General features: G+C 43.3%; 1 pseudogene; it reads left to right on the top strand.

Annotated features, from left to right (window-relative positions):
- Window positions 1-13,618: 13,618 nt before the first annotated feature.
- On the top strand, window positions 13,619-22,255 carry LOC110128790 (serine/arginine-rich splicing factor 3 pseudogene; annotated as a pseudogene).
- The last annotated feature ends 906 nt before the right edge of the window (window positions 22,256-23,161 follow it).

Consider the following 23,161-nt stretch of genomic DNA (forward strand, 5'->3'; position numbering starts at 1 on the left):
TAAACGGCACAGCAGGATGGTTACAAGTGTACACTTTCTAGGCAAGGCTACAGGCAGATGAGCAAGGGGGAGTTTATTCTGAGTGCTTTCAAGCCCCACGTTTATCTGACCAGGTTTAAATCGCTCTGGTGAGCATTTCATCTACTTCTTGCAGCTTAACAGCTTCTCTGATCTGTCAATAGCTTTCTTTTTTAAAAAAATAAGTTTATTTACTTTTAATTGGAGGATAATTTCTTTACAGTGTTGTGTTGGCTTCTGTCACACAGCGACATGAATCAGCCACAGGTATCCGTATGTCCCCTCCGTCCTGAGCCTGCCTCCCCCCGCCGCCACGCTGCCACAGAGTTCCCGGTCTGAGGTCCCTGCGTCACACAGCAGACCCCCCGGCCGTCTGCTTCACACCTGGCAGGGCACATGTTTCCATGCGACTCTCCCACCTCGTGGCATCTGCTCCCTCCCGCGCTGTGTCCACAGGTCCCTACCACCGCTGCGTCTCCACGGCTGCCCCGCGTCTAGGTTCATCGGTGCCATCCCCCTGGATCCCATGCACATGCGTTAGGTAGCTTTCGTAAAGAACCACCAACGAGGAGAGCATGTGGGCTCGAGTCGGCTGTCAGGATTCCCATGCTAGCCTGAACCGGAAACCCAGGGCTAATGCAGGGCGGGAAGGAACTGACTGCTTTAAAGAAAGATCACCAGGTTCTAATATCCAGCTTCCCTTCTGCTTTTTCCTTCACAGCCACCCCCGACCCCACTGTGCACCTCAGCTCTCCAACCTCTCCACCCACGCTTCTGGACTGTGTGTTTTTCCCTCCTTCCCCATCAAGGCTCCGTCCTTCCCCTGAACTGGGCCTAGATGTCACAGCTTGGGACCCCTCCTGTGTAGAACCTGTGAGGTTCATCTCCCCATCAGGGCAGAGGGGTCCTAGGTACGGGTTCCTGTATCCTGTCTCACATCAGTACCCCACAGTCCGGGTACTGTGCAGTCCCGAGGGAAGGGCTCCATAACTCCTCCCAGCAGGAGTGAGCCTGCGGTTTTTCAGAAACTGATAATTCTCAGCTGGGATTTTCAATCCCTCCTTTCTGCAGCCCAGGGGGAGCCTGGGTACCTTGTTTCTGCTTCTTAAGATCCATCACCGAAGGTTGGGAAGAGGAAGTGAGTGGGACAGACCGTGGATGCTGCTACTGCCTTTAGGAAGATTGAACTTTCGGCAGTGTGTTTGGATTCTCCATGTTTTTAGCCGTATTCCTGTTAAAGCCATGACATCGAATTCCCCGAGCCTTGAGAGGACCTTGGGAATGGTTGTCAGAGGCTGTGTCTTCAGGAATGGAAAATTCGCCAAGGCCAGTCTGTCAAAACAGTAGTGATGGAAGCCATAGAGCCCCACGGCGTGTCTGTGGGAGCAGGGTCCCGACTGCGCGCAGTGGAGCCTCTGAGCTGCCGGCTCCTCTGCGGGGAGATTCTTAGGGCGCTAGCGTCCCACATTTTGGAAAACCCTACCTGAGTGTTAGCTTGTTTTTCTTGAAGTGGTGAGAGGGCACTCACATTTCCTTAGCCGACCCTTTGTTGGACTGCCTTCCGCATAACCCAGTAGTAAATCCTCAGACCACCCTTCAGAAAGAAATTTGCTACAGCTGAGCAAACAAGCTTCCGCAAGGCTAACTTGCCCAGATTCAGGCGATAAGTGATGCGCCTGGGATCACATTCCTGGTGGACGCCCCCCTCAGCCCAGCTTCTCCCATTACTCTTGAGGCTAGGGATACAGAATGTTTCCTGCAGGGCTAACCGTCACTTAAGGTGCTTAGAGAATTCCCGGTTCCTCTACTCATTCTCAGGGAGGCCCTAATGCACCTCAAGTCACTCAGTGAGACAAATGCTTCCTTTTTATTCTTCTAACTTGAAACATCTCCATTTGGTGCTGGTATATCCTGAATAATGCCCTCATACTCACGTATTTCCCCTTTTTAACAAAGAAAGGAAGCCTCAGCAGTCATCTGTCTCTCTAACATTTTATAGCCTTGTTTTGTCTTCTTAGTGTTTATGTGTTCCCCTCTTTTCGTGGCAAATCATACTTGCTTTACATTCACAGTATGCTATGATGTTTTCTTCTTTTTTTTTTCACCTTTAAAAGCTCTAATATATTTTTCTGGGTCCTCTAAATAGTCTCCCAGATTCTCCTTAATTTTTTTGTATTTCTTGATAAGAAAAAGGCTTATTAACTCTCATAGACTGATTATTTCTCCCGGTGGGTGCTTCATGAAGAGGCAACAGCTTGTGTGGCTGTTCTTCAGTCTCTCTGGCTGGTCTGCGCATATCCCAGGGTTAGATTGGAGAAACCTGCTTTTCTTTATCTCTTTGTCTCCTGTCCTCCATCTCATCTCTTACTTCTGGTCTGAGTTTCTACTGAAACCAGAGTAGTCTGAGGTCATACCGAGACAGGAGTTGTTTGGACCGTTCGCCGTCCTCCAGTGGGTACCGCGGCCATGCAGTATCACATAGGAAGACCAGGTGCGTCTTCTTTAAGCCCTGGGGATCAAATCTATCCCAGCTATTCAGGATACAGTTCAAATGAGTGAGGCTGGAATTGTTAGCTTCCATCTTGTGCTGAAGGATCCTGGACGAGCCCCCAAGATGAAAGGTTGTTGCTGAATGAAAAGACGCCGTGATTCTTGGCCTCCAGAAGAGAAGAATTCAATCTCGGGCCAGAGACAAGGCTTGATCACTCAGAGCTTTTGTGTAATAAAGTTTTATTAAAGTATAAAGGAGTTAGAGAAAGCTTCTGACATAGGCATCAGAAGGGGGCAGAAAGAGTACCCCTGATGTTTTCTTTAAAATAATTTGTTTACATGAAAAAGTGAATTGATTTCAGAAAATATTAGGTAATAAAAGCAAAAGTCCAAGTGCTGGCTCAACTAGGTAGACACATGCAAAAGAATGAAGTTGTATCCCTTCCTCACAGCACACAGAAAAATTAACTCAAAATTAGACACGTTTATATGAGCTACGGAGAAGGCAATGGCAACTCACTCCAGTACTCTTGCCTGGAAAATCCCATAGACGGAGGAGCCTGGTGGGCTGCAGTCCATGGGGTCGCTAAGAGTTGGACACGACTGAGTGACTTCCCTTTCGCTCTTCACTTTCATGCATTGGAGAAGGAAATGGTAACCCACTCCAGTGTTCTTGCCTGGAAAATCCCAGGGACGGGGGAGCCTGGTGGGCTGCCGTCTATGAGGTCGCACAGAGTTGGACACGACTGAAGTGACTTAGCAGCAGCAGCAGCAGCAGCATATGAGCTAAAATTATGAAACTCAGAAGAAAATGCAGAAGTAAATTTTGAGACCTTAGATTAGGTAATTTTTGTTTAAGTTATGAAGCCAAAAGCATAAGCAACAAAAGAAAAAAAATGAATAAATGGGACTTCATCTAAAGTAAAAAGTTTTTGTGCTACAAGTGATAGTGTCAAGAAAATGAAAAGAAAACCCACAGAATCGGAGAAAATATTTGCAAATTATATTTCAAATATAGGACCTGTATTTCAAATATATAGATAAACTCATAAGTTAATAATAAGAAGAGAAATAACCCAATTAACAAGTGGGAAAAGATCCAAATAAATATTTCTCCAAGGAATATACAAAAGGCCAATCAACAAGCATGTGAGAAGAGTTTGATATTATCAGTCATCAGGAAAATGGAAATGAGATACTATGTCCCACCTATGAGGAGGGCTTTAATGAAACAGATGATAGGTATTAGCAAAGTTGTGGAGAAACTGGAACCCTCATACATTACTGGTGAGACTGTAAAATGGTACAGCTGCTTAGGAAAACATTTTGACAGTTCCTCAAAATTTCAAACACAGAGTTTCCATTTAGTTCAGTAATTTCAATCCTAGACAAATTGTGTGTCCCCACAAAAATTTGTACATGAATCTTTATAGCAACATCATAATAACTAAAAAATGGAATCAACACAAATTTCCATCACCCGTTGCATGGATAAATACAATGTAGTTGTGATTTGGTACAGTTACATGGTTGAGCCATGGCATCCAGATATTTGATCAGAGATTACTCTGGATGTTTCTGTGTAGGTATTTTTTGGATGAGACTAACACTAAATTTATAGACTTTGAGTAAAGCAAATGATGCTCCGTAATGAAAGTGGCCCCCAGTCAGCTGAATGTCCAAAGAGGATAAAAGATTGAGCAAGAAGGAGCTCTGCCAGTAGGCTGCCTTTGGACTTGAACTGCAATTCTTCCGTAGGTCTCCAGCCTGTAGCCTACTCCATGAGATTGTTGACTGGTCAAGCTTCGACAATCATATGAGCCAGCTACTTAAATATCTCTCGAGGTGTAGAGAAAAGGGAACCCTCCTGCACTGTTGGTGGGAATGTAAACTGGTACAGCCACTGTGGAGAACAGTATGGAGGTTCCTTAGAAAACTAAAAATAGAGCTACCCTATGATCCAGCAATCCCACTTCTGGGTTTGTATCTGGAGAAAACCATGGTTCAAAATCATCATTGCAGTGCTGCTTACAGTAACCAAGACATGGATCCAACCGAAATGTCCATTGACAGATGAATGGATGAAGAAGTTGTGGTACATATATACAATGGAATATTACTCAGCCTTGAAAAGGAATGAATTTGAGTCAGTTGAACTGAGGTGGAAGAACCTAGAGCCTGTTATACAGAGTGAAGTTAAGTCAGAAAGAGCAAAGCAATATGGTATGTTAACACATATATATGGAATCTAGAAAAATGGTACTGATGAACCTATGGCAGGGCAGGACTAGAGATGGAGCCATAGATAATAGACTTGTGGACACAATGGGGGTAGGAGAGAGAGTGGGAAAATTGAGAAAGTAACACTGAAACATACACATCACCGTGTGTGAAATGGGTAGCTAGTGGGAGGTTGTTGTATAACACCCGGAGCTCAAGCTGGTGCTCTGTGATAATCCAGAGGGTGGATTCGGAGGGGTTCAAGAGGGAGGAGAGATTTGTATATTATGACTGATTCACATTGTTATATGGCAGAAACCAACACAGCATTGTAATGCAATTATCCCCCAATCTCCAGCCATAAATGCTGGAGAGGGTGTGGAGAAAAGGGAACCCTCTTACACTGTTGGTGGGAATGCAAACTAGTACAACCGCTATGGAGAACAGTGTGGAGAGTCCTTAAAAAACTGGAAATAGAACTGCCATGTGACCCAGCAATACCACTTCTGGGCATACACACCGAGGAAACCAGATCTGAAAGAGACACGTGCACCCCAATGTTCATCGCAGCACTGTTTATAATAGCCAGTACATGGAAGCAACCCAGATGCCCATCAGCAGACGAATGGATAAGGAAGCTGTGGTACATATACACCATGGAATATTACTCAGCCGTTAAAAAGAATTCATTTGAATCAGTTCTAATGAGATGGATGAAACTGGAGCCCATTATACAGAGTGAAGTAAGCCAGAAAGATAAAGACCATTACAGTATACTAACACATATATATGGAATTTAGAAAGATGGTAACGATAACCCTATATGCAAAATAGAAAAAGAGACACAGATGTACAGAAGAGACTTTTGGACTCTGTGGGAGAAGGCGAGGGTGGGATGTTTCGAGAGAACAGCATCGAAACATGTATATTATCTAGGGTGAAACAGGTCACCAGCCCAGGTTGGATGCATGAGACAAGTGCTCGGGCCTGGTGCACTGGGAAGACCCAGAGGGATTGGGTGGAGAGGGAGGTGGAAGGGGGGATCGGGATGGGGAATACATGATATTCCATGGCTGATTCATGTCAATGTACGACAAAAACCACTACAATATTGTAAAGTAATTAGCCTCCAACTAATAAAAATAAATGGAAAAATAAATTAATTAATTAATTAAAATTTTTAAAAAAGAGTGGGATGTTTCAAGAGAACAGCATTGAAACATGTATATTATCTAGGGTGAAACAGATCACCAGCCCAGGTTGGATGCATGAGACAAGTTGCTCGGGCCTGGTGCACTGGGAAGACCCAGAGGGATCGGGTGGAGAGGGAGGTGGGAGGGGGGACCGGGATGGGGAATACATGTAAATCCATGGCTAATTCATTTCAATGTATGACAAAAACCACTGCAATGATGTAAAGTAATTAGCCTCCAACTAATAAAAATAAATGAAAAAAAAAAAAAAAAAGAATCCACCTTCCAATGCAGGAGCCTCAGATCCGATCCCTGATCAGGGAAATAAGATACCACATGTTGCTGAGCAACTAAGCCCAAGTGCTGCAACCAAAACCAAGTACAGCCAAATAAGTAAATATTTTTGAAAGAAAAAAAAATTTTTAAAAAGAAGATATGGTACATATATATAATGGAATATTACTCAGCCATGAAATAGTGTAAAAATGCCATTTGCAGCAATGTGGATAGACCTGGAGATTATCCTAGTAAGTGAAGTAAGTCATACAGTGAAAGACATATTATATAATACTGCTTATGTGTGAGTGTGTGCTAAACTGCTTCAGATGTGTCCCGCTCTTTGAGATCCCATGGACTATAGCCTGCCAGACTTCTCTGTCCATGGAATTCTCCAAGCAAGAATACTGGAGTGGGTTGCCATGCCCTCCTCCAGGGAATCTTCCTGACCCAGGGATTGAATCTGTGTCTCCTTCAGCTCCTGAATTGCTGGCAGATTCTTTACTGCTAAGCCCTGGGGGATACCCAGTATTGCTTAAATGTGTGATATAAAAAATGATATAAATGAATTTATTTACAAAACAGAAATAGACTCACATATTTAGAAAACCAACTTATGGTTACTGAGGGTAAATGTGGAAGAGGAGGGATAAATTGGGGGTTTGGGATTGACATATACACACTACTATATTTAAAATAGATAACCAACAAAGACCTACTCTATAGCACAGGGAACTCTGCTCAGTATTCTGTGATAATCTAAATGGGAAAAGAAGTTGAAACAGAGTAGGTATATGTATATGTGAATCACTTTGCTGTACACCTAGAACTAATACAATATTGTAAATTAATTATAGTCCAATATAAAATAAAAATTTAAAAAACAAATTTCTGTATACATACATACTCATCCTGTTGATTCTGTTTCTCTGGAGAACACTGACTAATACAGAGGTATATCTAGGTATAATGGAATACTATTTGACAAGGAAAAGGATTGAAAACATTATGTGAGTGAATAAAGTCAGCCACAAATTTTATGATTTCATATATGTGGAGTGTCCAGGATAGGCAAGTCCGTAGAGATGTATAGGAGGCTGATAGTTGCTTAGGACTGGGGAGTGGGTGTGCTGGGGGTGGGGGCTGCGATGTGAAGGCACAGCTGGTGGGTCTGGACTTTGTCCTGTGGGCGATGAAAATGTTCTAAAATTAGATGATGGTGATTACTGTGGGCTGCCCAGGTGGCGCTAGTGGTAAAGAATCCGCCTGCCAATGTTCGAGATGCCGGTTTGATCCTTGGGTCGGGAAGATCCCCTGGAGGAGGGTGGCAACCCACTTGAGTACTCTTGCCTGGAGAATCCCATGGACAGAGGAGCCTGGTGGGCTCTGGTGCATGGGGTTGCAAAGAGTCAGACACGACTGAGTGACTAAGCATGCCATGCATGATTGTACAGCTCTGTTAATATAGTGAAAAAACTCTGAATTGTACACTAAATGATGAGTGATATCCCAATACGGCTGTTTACAAAAAAAAGTGCAAGTAGGAGCAAGTGACGCAGCCAAGCTCATGAAGAGAGTACTGAAGTGTCCAAAGCACAGGAGATGCTGAAGTGAAGCCCGCTGCTCCTCAGACAATCTCCCGTACCTCTCCGGAGACACGCTGTCTGCTCATGTTTCCTTTTTATTCCCCGTGGTGTTATTCATAGTCAGAAGCAAATCAATTCAACGTGGCCTAAACCAGTAGCTGTATTACTCAACCCAATTAAAAATACAAGAGCAAAATATAGGTTGGCTTATGAAATAAGAGGTAGAGACACTGACGGATGCAAAGAAGGAAACTAAAATACACGTTGGACCACTGCCTGGAAGGAGGAAGGAAATTTACGTCAGGAGGGAGGTGTGTGTGATATTTCATGTGCTGAGCGTTTCCATCCGTGAACAGAGAGCCTGCCTGCTTCTCATCCCTCATGGAGACACACGGAGCTGGGCGCCTGGCTGCGTGGTCAGCGTCCTCAGTGGTCTCTGAAAATCAGCGCCTACAGATTTTCCAGAGAGTTGGTGCCCATGTGTTTCTGAGTGACCATCACCTATTCCCTCGGCATACGTATATTTAAAAAATGGATTCAGCATAGAAATCCATTTACTGAGGTCACTTGCCTATTAAGTAAAGACCTTTATTAAGTAGTCAAGCTTTCTTGGGCACCATCCTCTTCTCTAAGGACCATCATGCAAACGCTACCCAGTCCCTCACAGCTCCTATGAGTGACAGCAAGTCTTATCCGCTCCAGACCACAGCTGATTCTACCAGGGTAAGCTGTCTGATCGACATTGGACCAATCAGCCCTCTTTTCTGGGAATCTGCAATTCAGATTTAGAGGCAGCTCACTCTAGTATTCTTTAGCAGAGGGGCTTCCTGGGTAGCTCAAATGGTAAAGAATCTGCCTGCAATGCAGGAGACCTGGGTTTGATCTCCCTGAAGAAGAACATGGCAACCCACTCCAGTATTCTTGCCTGGAGAATTCCATGGACAGAGGAGCCTGGTGGGCTACAGTCCGTGGGGTCGCAAGGAGTGGGACACAACTGAGCGACTATTATTTTTACTGTCACTTTAATATATTTTCTGAAAGAAGTTTAGAATGACTTCTGAAGTTTTCCATTGTAAGCATATGGAACTGAAAGGATGTTATTTCTTGGGTTCCATAAATACATTTTAAAATAAAATAATTATGTCACTCTTCTATCCATATCCAGTGGTATCCAAATCCATCCCTTAAATTTATCCATCCATCATCTGTTCAAAAAAACAATAAGCACTAAATTAACAGCAAGACATATTCCATCACTCTTTTCTCTTTAAACTTATGTTTCCATTCCAAATTGCCCATTTTTAAAAGTTGATCACATCATCTTAAATCTCCAGAGCAGAATTCTTGTTGTGGTGAGCAGGCTTAGCTGTCCTGTGGCATGTGGAATCTTAGTTCCCAGACCAGGGATGGAACCCATGTCCCCCTGCGATGGATGGCGGATTCTTAACCACTGGGCACCAGGGAAGTCCCAACACCACTATCTTACATTGCCCTTTGTTGGGTGTCTGGAGATTTTTACACGGAATGGTAAGCCACCATTGGGAGATTGAGATGAGCAAGGGATTGATTCTTTTAAGTGGCAGAAGCACTACTGAGAATGTGGAGGAGGAAATAGAACACCGGCATTGATCCCCTGGAGAAGGGCATGGCAACCCACTCCAGTACTCTTGCCTGGAGAATCCCATGGACAGGGGAGCCTGGCGGGCTACAGTCCACGGGGTTGCAGAGTCAGAGATGACTTAGCGACTAAACCACCACCACATGATACCTTTACCACATTGCTTCTCTGGCAGAACAGTTTTAAGAAAGAAGACAAACTGAAGTTGAGGATCTTCTAATGAATTTCCTAAAACTTTCCAAGAGCTCATAAACCAGCCAGTCTTTGCTACCTCCAGTTTGAAGGCTGTTGCTGTCAGGCACTGTGAGGCTGACTTTTCTGGAATTTGCAAGGTGGATTTATCTTTCCCTTGGCACTTCATCCCTGCCTCAGCCCGGAGAAAAATGACCAGTCCTAATACTTTCACTTCCTGCCTCTCCCTTCAGCCCTTTTCTAGCTGCTTCTGAATGGAAGAGTGACTCCACTGACGGCTAAGTTCGAGCAGGATTCTTGATCGGGTGGTTGACCAGTCAAAGCCACATGTACCCCCGTGTGGCAAGAGCAGCAGACGGTCCCCTCTTGGACCTGCCTTTGCTCAGGTAGGCGGGGGTCTTGTGCTCCCAGCCATGCTGTCATTGGCGTCCGGGAGCAGGGCCACCCAGAGGAGAGGCCAGCTTTTCAGCCACAGACCTTGTTGGGACCAGCCCAACAACCAACCGACCTGAGGGAGCGGTGCCGCAGAAGAATAAAGAAAAAGAAGACTCAGAAATAAAGTGGGGATCCGGGGGCTGTTGCCATTCACAGGCAGAAGCCCAGATCCTAATCCTTGCATGCTTTTCATTGCTAACATCTACTTTCTCGGATGTGCTCTAGAGATATCTGTTCTTTACAGTCTCAGATCGGGGATAAAGATATACAATGCACAGTCCTCAATGTCAAACCGTCATGCCTTTCATGACTCTCTTTAGCCCTTTGGCTAGTGACGACCTTTCTCAGCAACTCCCTCAAGGCTCTGGTTACAGGAACGGTCACTAATGGTTTTCCATCAGTCACATCAGTACTTCAGCATCTTGTTTTCAAGATGTTTTTTCACGATATACTTTTTACTGCTCCCACCCCTTCGCCTGGGGGTGATGAGACAGTCATTCTTATTTTTCAAAGAAGCCCTGCTAATGATAGTACAGACCTATGCATAGCATATTCCCTACAGGACCTGACTGCTCTCGATCAAGTGGGGTTGGAGTAGGAGGTCCCACTGTGTCCTCCAGCCCAGCTGTCCTAGGAAGAAAGCTGATGTTTCCGGAGTAGCTGCCAGTCCTGGTGACTCTTCACTAGCATTTCCTCTCTTCCTCATTATCGCTGCTCTGGAGCGTGCTCCGACCTCACCTAGTGAAAGATCTGATACCTCTTCTTTGCACGCATGCTCAGTCGCTCAGTTGTGTCCAACTCTTTGCGACCCTGTGGACTGTAGCCCGCCAGGCTCCTCTGTCCATGGGATTTTTCAGGCAAGAAAACTGGAGTGGGTTGCTGTTTCCTCCTCCAGGGGATCTTCCTGACCCAGGGATCGAACCCACGTCTCCTGCATTAGCAGGCGGATTCTCTACCACTGTACCCCTGGGAATGAAAGATCTGATACCCTGGTGGCTCAGAGGTTAAAGCGTCTGCCTGCAATGCAGGAGACCTGGGTTCGAACCCTGGGTCACGAAGATCCCCTGGAGAAAGGAAAGAAGCAACTTCCTGTGGCCCTTTAAATTGTCTTCTCCACGAGGTGGAATGAAGAAAAAGACCACCCATTTTGTAGAAGGTGGAGATGCTGGCAGCAGGGAAGACCAGCTCAACAGGCTTATTAGAAGGATGAACTAAGGCATCTGCCAGGATTATTTTTGTAATCTGGTCCATTAATAAACAATTGAAACAACAACAACAAAAAAGAAAGTTGCTAAGAGAGACTTCCCTGGCTATCCAATGATTAAGACTCTGCACTTCCAATGCAGGGGCTCAGGGTTCAATCCCTGGTTGGGAAACTAAGATCCCACATGCCATGTGGTGTGGTCAAAAATAATAATAAATAAAGATTTAAAAATTATAAGAAAGAAAGTTGCTAAGAGAGTAGATCTTAAAAGTTGCCGTCACAAGAAAAAAAGATTTGTACACTGTATAGTGATGGAATTTAAACAGATTTACTGTGGTGATCATTTTGCAATGTATACACACATTGAATCATTACGTTGTACAAATTGTAATTGTATAGACCTATTATATCTCAAGAAAAAATGAAGAAAATCATATGAATGAATATGGAGAATTATCCATGTCTATATCCAGTCCACATGTCGTGATATAGTCCATCATTTAAAAAAATACTAAAATGGAACCAAAACTTACCTTAGGAAAGTTAGCCTCCTTAAATGGCTTAAAGTGGTGCTCTTCCAACTTTACTGTGCAAACAAATCTCCTAGGGAAGATGCAAAATCTGATTCAGTCGATCTGGTGTGGAGCCTGAGAGTCTGTGTTTCTAACAAGCTTAGAGATGATGCTGATTCTGCTGGTCCAAGGACAGTAAATATGTTGAGATGACTCATTGGAAAAGACCTGATGCTGGGAAAGATTGAAGGCAAGAGGAGAAGAGGGAGGCGGAGGATGAGATGGTTGGATAGCATCACCGACTCAGTGGACATGAAATTGAACAAACTCTGGGAGATGGTGAAGGACAGGGAAGACTGGTGTGCTGCAGTCCATGGCGTCGCAAAGATTCGGACACCACTGAGTGACTTAACAACAGCAGTGAGGAATAGGGAACCTTAATAATGGGGGTTTAGTTCCAGCTGCATATAGCAGAAAACCCAAAATACCAATTATTTTTTAAAAGTGAAGATTATTTCTTTCTCATTTCTCATGGTCGCTAGGCCTGGGCTGATGTGGTGGCTTCACTGTACAACAAGGTAACAGGTGTCTCTTTTTCCACTCCATCAGCCTCAGAACCTGGCTTCCATCTTCAAGATCACCAGCTGGGGTCCCAGCTCTCCTGTCATATCTTGGGCCAGCAGCAGTTATATCCCGAGCACCTAGGATAAGCCTATTACATGGTAGATAGCCAATAAATATTTGATGACTATGCATGGGAGAGAGAGATCAGCAAATACATATGAAGAACTTTCAAAAATTATTTGATGGAATCTCCCAACAAGCCATACCTGTGGGAGAAGTAGATGTCATGACAAAGACAATACTTGGAGAACTCATGGGCCTGGGATAATAAACTCTCCCATTGACTTGACCCGGAAGTCCCTGAGAGAGGCTCATTTGTTCCAGGGAGATGAAGGTTCACAGCGTCGGGCTCAGCGCTCAGTGTAGATCTCTGAGAGCCAGCCCACGTGGCATCCTGGAAGGGGCAGACTTAGGAAGCTAATTCACTGTGGTCCAGGGGTCACTCGGAATGGAAGTGAGATGCTACAACATGGATGAAACTTGAGGACATTCTACTAAGTGAAAAAAAAAATATATATATATATACATATATGAAGAAATATTGTATGGTTTTACTTACATAGGGTACTTAAATTGGTCAAGTTCAGAAGACAGAAAAGTGATCTAGAGCTTCCCGGGGCTGCGGGAGAGGTGAACGAGGATTTCATGTTTAATGGGCACAGAGTTTCAGTTTGGGATGATAAGTTCTGTGGATGGATGGTGGGGACGGTTGCACAACAATGTGAATGTACTTAACGGCCCCGTATGGTACACTTAAAAATGGTTGGGAATTCCCAGGCAGTCCAGTGACCTCTGTGCTTCCACTGCAGGGGGCATGGGTTCAACCCCTGGTCAGGGAACTCTATCCCACATGCTGTGTGGCACGGCGTGGTGTGGCCAAAATAAAAAAATAATAAATAAATTGTGAGGCTTTCCATTAAAAGAAAGGTTAAGAAGGTAAAGTTGATGTTATGTGTATTTCACCACAATAAAAAAAAGCAAATAGCCTAGAGATTGATACTAGAACTCGGTGTGGTCGATGCTCAAGGGAACCCATGGATTGGGAGGCGAGCAGGAGAGGTTCTGTCAGTTATGTGATGTGAGCGGAAGGTGGGGGAGCGGGGGGACCTGGGGGGCCTGTGGTCCAAGGGGCTTGGATTTCTCCTCGTGCCTACATTTCCCAGCTCTATCCCTTTCTAAGTGGACTTAGAAAACCAGACCGGAAATTATCCAGACACACTAAAGTTATCAAGCCAAACAAACATGGCAGGATGGTACTTGGAACCCAGCAAGCTTGCGTGTTGCCTAGCCTTGAAGCACAGTTCCAGCAGAGCTCCTTCTCCCCCGGCTCCACGCCTCCAGATGTGGTGACCGCTCTTGGCCTCAGTCGCCGAATGCCGGACCTGATACTGTGAACCTTCACCAGGACACCGAAACCCAGCTGAGTTTGCCAGGCACAGCCTTTAACCCGCGGGCGTTCCTGAACTCGCTTCCTCTGGGATTCTTTTGCACACCTGATGACTAGTGTTTCCAAAATAAGTTTTGCTTTTCTTTTAAAAGTTCATTTATTTATTTTCAGCTTCTCTGGGTCTTGGCTGATGCTTGCAGGCTACTCTCTGGTTGCAGTATCTGAACTTCTCATTGCGGTTGCAGAATGCTGGGCTCTAGGTCACGTGCGCTTCAGTAGTTGTGGCGCGTGGGCATAGTTGCCCTGAGGCCAGTGGAATTTTCCCTGATCAGGGATCCAGCCCATGTGCCCCTTGCAGTGGCAGGTGGATTCCTAACCACTGGACCACCAGGGAAGTCCTGATAACAAGTTTTAACTTTCTTACCTAAAAAATCCACATACACACATCCACTCTTGGATCCAACTAGAAGTTCTCAGACCTAGGTTACACATGCCTGTTCTAGATGCAGAACAATTTTATCTAGATAAGCGCCTGCTGTGTCAGTGATTGTCACCAGGTCAATTTTGGTGCCAATTGCACCCTTGCTCATAGATGCTCCTAGAAGCTCATGGTCTGGTTAAGAGACATGCACAACATTGGTTGGGATTTCCTAGTTTTAAGTGACAAAAAACTAACCTAACAAGCTTTAGTTAGAAGTCAATATATTGGTTCTTTTAACTGAGATAAGGGGTTTCTGGCACTGCTGGATCAGGCTGAAAGTGTCAGAATTTGGTGTCTCCATCTCACAACCCTGCTTTCCTCTGGCTCCTTAGATTTTCTCACGAGGGCAAAGTTCTAGTCATCCGTGATATTGGTACTAGTCATTTTAGGAGAAGAGACACACTCTTTTTCTCAGGATTCAAACCAAGCCTCAAAAAGCTTCTACTTGCATCACAGACCTACCTCCTCTTTCTGCCGGCCTCTGTCCTGTGGTTCCCTGTGGGTGGGGGAGGTGGGGCCATGTGTCTGACAGTCTTAGAAGGTGGAGAAAGGAGTTTCTGAGAGGAAAAGAGCCTGGACAGAAGAAAAATAACAGACTTCTACTGCACAGGTGTAGCTCAGCTGGTAAAGAATCCACATGCAATGCAGGAGATCCCGCTTAGATTCCTGGGTCGGGAAGACCCCCTGGAGAAGGGATAGGCTCCCCACTCCAGTGTTCTTGGGCTTCCCTGGCGGCTCATACAGTAAAGAATCGCCTGCAATGCAGGAGACCCAGGTTCGGTCCTTGGGTTGGGAAGATCCCCTGGAGGAGGGCATGGCAACCCACTCCAGTATCCTTGCCTGCAGAATCCCATGGACAGAGGAGCCTGGCGGGCTGCAGTCCATGGGGTTGCAAAGAGTCGGACACGAGTGAAGGACTTGGCACGCGTGCACAGGGTAACCTCAGGCTTGCCTGGTGGCTCAGCGGTAAAGAATCTGCCTGCCAATGAAGGAGAAACAAGTTAAATCCTGGGTCAGGAAGGGAGATCCCCAGGAGAAGGGAATGGTTACGCATTCCAGTATTCTCACCTGGGAAATCCATGGACACAGGGGGCCTGGAGAGTTACAGTCCATGGGGTTGGAAACAGTCAGGCAGGACTTAGTGACTAAAGTGACAGTAAGGGTAACCTCCTATGTAGACAAAGGCTTAAAGCCCCAAAAGATCCTGCTGATAAATTGACCTCTCATTCTATGTTTTGTCTTCAGTCAGCGCTTAACTCCAGAGACAACTTTCAGATAACTCCAGCACTCAGCTTCATTTGTATTGTTATTTTTCATCACCAACATCTGACAGCCTTGATTTCTTTAAGTGGTCAGGCTCTTTGTCCCATCAAATGAAGCATGTACATGAGAACACTCGGCAAGTACAGAATCCTAGAAAAATGCAAGCTGCTTTTATTATTAGAAGGTTGGAAATGCCATAGTCTTTTAACTTATTCTCGTGACATAAAGAGAGTTCTCAGAAGAATCGAAGGTTTTCTTGGTCAGCTTGCTTCTCTTTCCACCCAGCCCCTCCCTAGAGAACTGATTTATTTTTTCACTGTGGTCCAAGCAGAGCTGAAAGGACATGCACTTTAAATTTAAATATGCAGGCTGCATGTGTACTTGTTGTTTAGTTGCTAAGTTGTATCCAACTCTTTTGGGACCCCATGGGCTGTACCCCACCAGGCTCCTCTGTCCATGGGATTTCCCAGGTGAGAATACTGGTGTGGGCTGCCATTTCCTGCTCCAGGGGATCTTCCCAACCCAGAAATCAAGCCCACGTCTCCTGCATTGGTTGGCGGATTCTTTACCCCGACCACAAGGGAATCCCTAATACCTAATCAAGATCTGGTAAAAAAAAATTAGCACAGTGAGGAGTTTTGATTTAGTAATACTTAACTGTTACATCAAATAGTGCTTTTTTTTAACCACACCGGTTAAGCCCTGTCGGTTCTTAGTTTCCTGACCAGGGATTGATCCTGGGTGCCCAGAAGTGAAAGGCAGAGTCCTAACCACAGGATGGCCAAGGAATTCCTTCAAATAGCTTTTCCATCTTGGTCTTTGAATATCATCGCTTCGTAATTTAGGGCAATTCAGCTCTGTGCTGATTCACCCCTCCCATGCTCACCATTGGTCCATATTAGGCCCTCTTTTATTTTATCTACCTGTGTGTTTATTTCTTAATAATTTAATGAATACCCCTGAACTCACTCTCCAGTTCGAGAACTAACACATTGAGAGAAACTTCCACCTTTTGCCTTGCCCCTTCCTCTCCGCACCCCTCCCCCCCTACTGCCCTCTGCCCACTGTGTGGGCACAATTCTGAATCTTGTATTTTTATTCATTCTTGATTTCAAATATTTTTATCACACATATATGCATGCAAACAAATTGATGATTAGTTTTCACTGCTTTTGACTTATGAAAAACATATTATTCTGTACATAGTCTTCTGGGACACTTTTTCCATTTAGTTTTCGATTGCTAAGAATTATTTACTTCTATTACTAAGAGCTGTGGGCTACTGTGATTCATTCATCTTCACAGCTGTATAGCATTTCATTGTGTGAAATACAATGTTTATTTATCTGGCCGCCTGGATCCTGGAGTTCGGGTTTTCACATTTCTTGCTGCAATGAACATTCTCATAAGTGGTTAACTCTGTATACCTGCTGGAGTTGCCCTCGGTTTAAATCTATGAGTGGAATGTAGGTCAATTGTAGGTAGTATGAATGTTTACCTTTGCAGGATAAAACCAGTTTTCTTTTTTTTTTTTTTCCATTTATTTTTATTAGTTGGAGGCTAATTACTTTACATCATTACAGTAGTTTTTGTCATACATTGAAATGAATTAGCCATAAAACCAGTTTTCAAAGCAGCTGTAAAAATTTATACTCTCACCATGCTATTGATCTATCTGCTTCAGCTCTTGGTATTATTAGACCCAATTTTTTGCCAGCTATATGTATGTAAATTGGTATCTATGGTCCTGATTTGCATTTCCTGGATTATTTATGAGAAATTCAATAAATGAAATAGGAAGAGAATGATTATCCATATGAAAAATAAATCAGATTCCTATCTCACATCAGACATGCAAATCAACTCCAGATGGATTAAGGATTCAAATATCAAAAGCAAAACTTTAAAACTTCCAGAAAAAAATAGGAGTGTATATCTTCAGATCTGGAGGGTAGGGAAGGATTTCTTAAACATGGGACCCAAAAAAGCCCATTATCAATTAAGTGTGTTGGATTTGACTACACTGAAGTAAAAAATTTGTATTAATCAAAAGACATGTTAAAGAAGGTAAAAAAATAAACTACAAACAGAGAAAATGTGTCATATATCACAAAGAATCTACCAGAAATATTTAAAAACTTCTACAAGTCAATAAACAAAGGACAATAACCCAATAGAAAGATAGGGAAAGACATAAAAGGACATTTCACAGAAGAGGAAACACATAAAGCCAACATTCATATGGCAAGACACTCAATCTCCTCAATTTAAAAAGCATCCTTTGAGGAAAATCAGGATACTTTCAAACTTTAGCCACTTTAATCTTCCTCTAGGCTAAGAAAAGAAGAGTCTAGAAAAACAAAATACAAACAAACGTTCATTTAATATTTCAGAAAAAGTAACCAAAATGAAAGGAAAGTAGAATACTTACCAATGTATTTTGTGTATTCTCTGATTTTGAGGATTTCTGCTGCCTTACATATTGTTGGCACTCAGCAGTGGTTAATTGATTGATTCCCTGTGCCTGATTTTCTGTAAGCCTAACTTTGATTTCTTTCAGACTCAGAACAGATGGGTACATCGTTTTAAGACATTAATAAACATTATAGAACATGATATTCTTTCTCTGAACCCTGTGCCCTGTTGGCTATGAGAATAAAGCACCCACTTGAAGGAAGAAATCAGATTTAATCTAAAAGGCATGGTATGGCATAGGAGCGCCAGACCCAGTGGTTGACAACAAAGTGCTGAGTCGGCATTGCTAGGGCGACTCAGAGCACAAAAGAGGGTGGGAATACCCCCAGGCCCCCTCACAAAGTGATCTCGAAATGAAATGAATGTGTTTTATAAAACAAGCACTACATTGTAAGGTGCTCTCAGAGAGCCCTGGTTTAATAAAGGTGACATTCCAGAGGGTAGTTACTTCTTCTGTATCAGATTGTAAAAAAGTGAGCTTGTAGTACTTGATTTTTTATTCAGGAAAACAGCTCTAAATTTTAATATTTCTAAAGATTGATCTGTAGGGGAGTATCTAAAGGGAACTGATGTGATAATACTGTCTTGGATATTCTGCAGTAAGCTATAACCTTATTGTGTATGATCTTAATTCAGATAATGTGGAAAATACATACTAAAAGACCTAGAATTTTATGTTTCCTTTGACCCAGCAATTTAACATCTATAGCTCAGATGGTAAAGAATTTTCCTGCAAGGTGGAGACCAGGGTTCAATCCCTGGGTTGGGAAGATCCCCTGGAGAAGGAAATGGCAACCCACTTCAGTATTTCTGCCTGAAGAATCCCACGAACAGAGGAGCCTCGCGGGCTACAGTCCATAGGGGCGCAAAGAGCCGGACATTGAGTGACTAACACACTAACTAGTCAATTCCAAGGAAGCAATCACGGATGAGCCTAAAGATACAGCTACTAGAATTTTCATCAAAGAATCATCTATAAAAGTGAATAACTAAAAGCAAGCTGAATGTTAAAAATGAAGACATAAATGGCAGTTTACCAACACATCTATTAAAATAATGAGAAAACATATCTGACATGGAAACTGATCATACAGTTACAGGTTATGAACAGAATATAAGGTATGATCTTATTTGAAGTATATACACCAGGATTTCCCTGTAGCTCAAATGGTAAAGAATCTGCCTGTGAGGCAAGAGACCAGGGTTCGATCCCTGGATTGGGAAGTTCCTCTGGAGAAGGGAATGGCAATCCACTCCAGTATTCTTGCCTGGAGGATTCCATGGACAGAGAATTCTGGCAGGTTACAGTCCATGGGGTCACAAAGAGTTGGACACGACTAAGTGACTAATATACACAGTACACCAGTGTAAACCTAAAGGAAGCAGACTGGAAAGATTGACACCACGCAGGGGAAGAGAAAATGCAGCATAAATGATCAGCAGGTCATGGATTGCAGATGGGAAAGGATACGAGTAAAAACAAACACAGCGGACAAACAAAAACTTAGGAAAATAATGGATTGAAGGAATGAAACATGGAAGCTTGAATCCACTCTCAAAAAATGAAAGTAGGGAAGATTGTGTCTAGAATATGAAGAATATCAGGTCCAAAGTGGTATAATTGCTAACTAAAAGTGAAAGACTTGGCTGCTCTGAAGAATATACTCAGTGAGAGTAAGTAACATCAGGAAGATATGTGTTAGATCTAGTACTCAACATTTCTGAGTGCCTACTGTGTGCCAGGGGCTGTAACTTGCCATATTTACTTGTTCAGCGTTTTGGCTGTGGGGGGGTCTTCAGGGCTGCACTTGGGGTTCCCTAGTTGTGGGAACAGGGCTTCCTCTTCGAGCTACACAGGCTTTCACTGTGGCAGCCTCTCTTCTTGCGGGGCACAGGCCCTAGAGCCTGGGCATCAGTAGCTGTGGTTTATGGGCCTGGTTGCTCCAAGCTACGTGGGATCCTCCGGGACCAGTGATCAAACCAGTGTCCCTTGTGTTGTCAGGCAGATTCTTAACCACTGGACCCCAGGGAAGCCCAGAAGTGCCTTATTTAATCCTTTCCAGAAACCCTGGGACAGGTAAGGATCAGAAAGATCAGGTGATCTGCTCAAGGTTGCATGAGTATGATGCGGTGGAGCCAGGATCCTGAGCCAGTATTGCTGGAGCCCTACGGCAAGAAAGAAATGATTGGTGACCATAATTTTTGATTGGTAACTGTAATTTTTTTTTCTGACCATGCCATGTGGCTTGTGGGATCTTAGTTCTACCAGGGATCAAATTTGTGTCACCTGCAATGGAAGCTAGGAGTCCAAACCACTGGATTGCCAGGAATTATAATTCCCAGTAATTATAATTTTTTAATGATTTTGAACCTAAGCCCCAACAGCAGAGGAAAAGTCCAGCAAACTATGGTATATTATAGATGCCTTATCAGAGTCTCAAAAACAACATTGTTGTGGGCTACTTCTATAGCTAAAAACTGTACATGTGAAATGTCATTAAGTGGAAAAAACAGAACCCAAGATCACCTCCACACAGTGATGAGAGCTCTGCCAAACACATGTGTTCCTATTGACCAAGCCTGAGGGTGAGCTTGTATGATATATGTTGATGCATTATTGAATGCGTAACAGGTTTTTCTGCAAGTGAGGAAAACTTCCTTCTCTTGTGCCTTATTTAATGTAACAGTGTATTCTTCTTATATATATTTTGAATGATTTGCTTTCCCTTAATAATTAAAATTTATATTCTTTCAAATATTTATATGACTTCCAAACTAATAAATTAAAATATTGAATTTTGCCAAATTAAATTCCCCCATCCATTTCAACATTGGTTGAAAATTATCATCCCGTTTTTCTAAACATTTAATGATTCACCAGTGCAACAGATTAACTCCTTATATATGTTGTAAACATCTAGAGAGTTATTCCACATATAATAACACAAAGACTGTACCATTAAAAAAATAAAAAGGATCACACCATTGGTACCTTGTCTAGTTTCTTCAGCTTACAATATTTTTGAGATTCATCTATATTGTAGCATATATCAATACTGCATTCCCTTTTACTGCTCAGCACTATTTCATAGTATGGATGTGCCACAATTTGCTCATTTATTCACTTATTAATAAGCATTTGGTAAGCAAAATAATGCTGCAAATGTGCAGCACCATGGATGGATCTAGAGACTGTCATACTGAGTGAAGTAAGACATGGGAAAACAAGTATGATATCACTTTCACTTATACTTCACTTCAGTTCAGTCGCTCAGTGGTGTCCAACTTTTTGAGACTCCACGGACTACAGCACGCCAGGCCTCCCTGTCCATCACCAACTCCCAGAGTTTGCTCAAACTCATGTCCATTCATTCAATGATGCCATCCAACCATCTCATCCTCTCTCGTCCCCTTCTCCTCCTGCCTTCAACCTTTCCCAGCATCAGGGTCTTTTCCAATGAGCAAGCTCTTTGCATGAGGTGGCCAATGTATTGGAGTTTCAGCTTCAGCCTCAGTCCTTTCAATGAATATTCAGGACTGATTTCCTTTAGGATGGACTGGTTGGATCTCCTTGCAGTCCAAGGGACTCTCAAGAGCCTTCTCCAGGCCATTTTGTGGACGCCGGGTGTGTGAGAGTATCCGGGAACGCTGGGCGGGAGGGGACTGAGAAGACCTAGCCTAGGTTCTGTGGATTTGGACCTTCGCATTTCTAACCCAAGATCTCGAAATGCATCGTGATTCCTGTCCATTGGACTGTAAAGTTTTTTTTTTTTTTTTTTGACTGTAAAGTTTATGTAGGTAATCTTGGAAACAATGGTAACAAGACTGAATTGGAATGAGCTTTTGGCTATTATGGACCACTCTGAAGTGTGTGGGTTGCTAGAAACCCTCCCGGCTTTGCTTTTGTTGAATTTGAAGATCCCCGAGATGCAGCTTATGCTGTCCAAGAGCTAGATGGGAGAGCACTGTGTGGCTGCCGAGTAAGAGTGGAACTATCGGATGGTGAAAAGAGAAGTCGTAATCGTGGCCCACCTCCTTCTTGGGGTCGTCGCCCTCGAGATGAAATCAGAGGAGGAGTCCTCCACCTCGGCGCATATCTCCAAGATGGAGAAGCTTCTCCCGCAGCCGGAGCAGGTCCTTTCTAGAGATAGGAGAAGAGAGAGATCACTGTCCCGGGAGAGAAATCACAAGCCGTCTCGATCTTTCTCTAGGTCTCGTAGCCGACCTAGGTCAAATGAAAGTTTGCAAGAGGAGTGGTTTACAGGAAATAACTTCATTTGACAGGAGTATGTACAGAAAATTCAAGTTTTGTTTGAGACTTCATAAGCTTGGTGCATTTTTAAAATGTTTTAGCTGTTCACATTTGTTTGTCTGTTGGAACAGTGACACAAAGGTGTAATTCTCTATGGTTTGAAATGGATCATATGGGGCATGTAATATCAAGAATTGTTACTTTACAATGTTCCCTTAAGCAAAATTTAATTTGCTTTGAATTTTAGTCTTGCATAGGCTGATAATAAACCTCTTAACTCCTGCCCAGCTAAAGTCAATGTTTAACATTATGGAAATAAAAACTGGCAAAAATTGGAAGATTCTTTTCAATATAGCTGGGATATGGTATGCAGCTGTAGTTAAGTAGTTTTTAAAAGCTGCTGTGAACTCAAAAACCAGCTGGAAAAATTAAAGCTTCACCCTTAAACTAGATTAGAGGTTTAAAAATCCCACTAGTCTTCACACTGGACAAAAGGTTGTCCAGTTGGTGTAGAATCTAAGAAGTTTCAAGGAAGTTAGTTTACCTTTGCTTTAGGTTGTAAGTTCCTTCTGTGATTGCTGTATATGAATACAGCTCTTTGTAACGTTCTTTATTTGGAAATCTGAGATACTCAAGGTAACAAATCTTCTGCCAGTTTAAGGGTACATTGTAGAGCTGAACTGAGTTGTTGTGCAAGATTCTTTTTTCATGCTGTCATTTGTAATATGTTGTGTGAGAATCCTTGGGATTAAAATTTTGGTTACAAATTGTTGTTTAACCTGAAAAAAAAAAAAAGCCTTCTCCAACACCACAGTTCAAAAGCACCAATTCTTTGGCCCTCAGCTTTCTTTATAGTCCAACTCTCACATCCATACATGACTACTGGAAAAACCATAGCCTTGACTAGACGGACCTTTGTTGGCAAAGTAATGTCT

Source organism: Odocoileus virginianus, chromosome 8 (genome assembly GCF_023699985.2).
Source record: "Odocoileus virginianus isolate 20LAN1187 ecotype Illinois chromosome 8, Ovbor_1.2, whole genome shotgun sequence".
Classification (NCBI taxonomy): domain Eukaryota; kingdom Metazoa; phylum Chordata; class Mammalia; order Artiodactyla; family Cervidae; genus Odocoileus; species Odocoileus virginianus.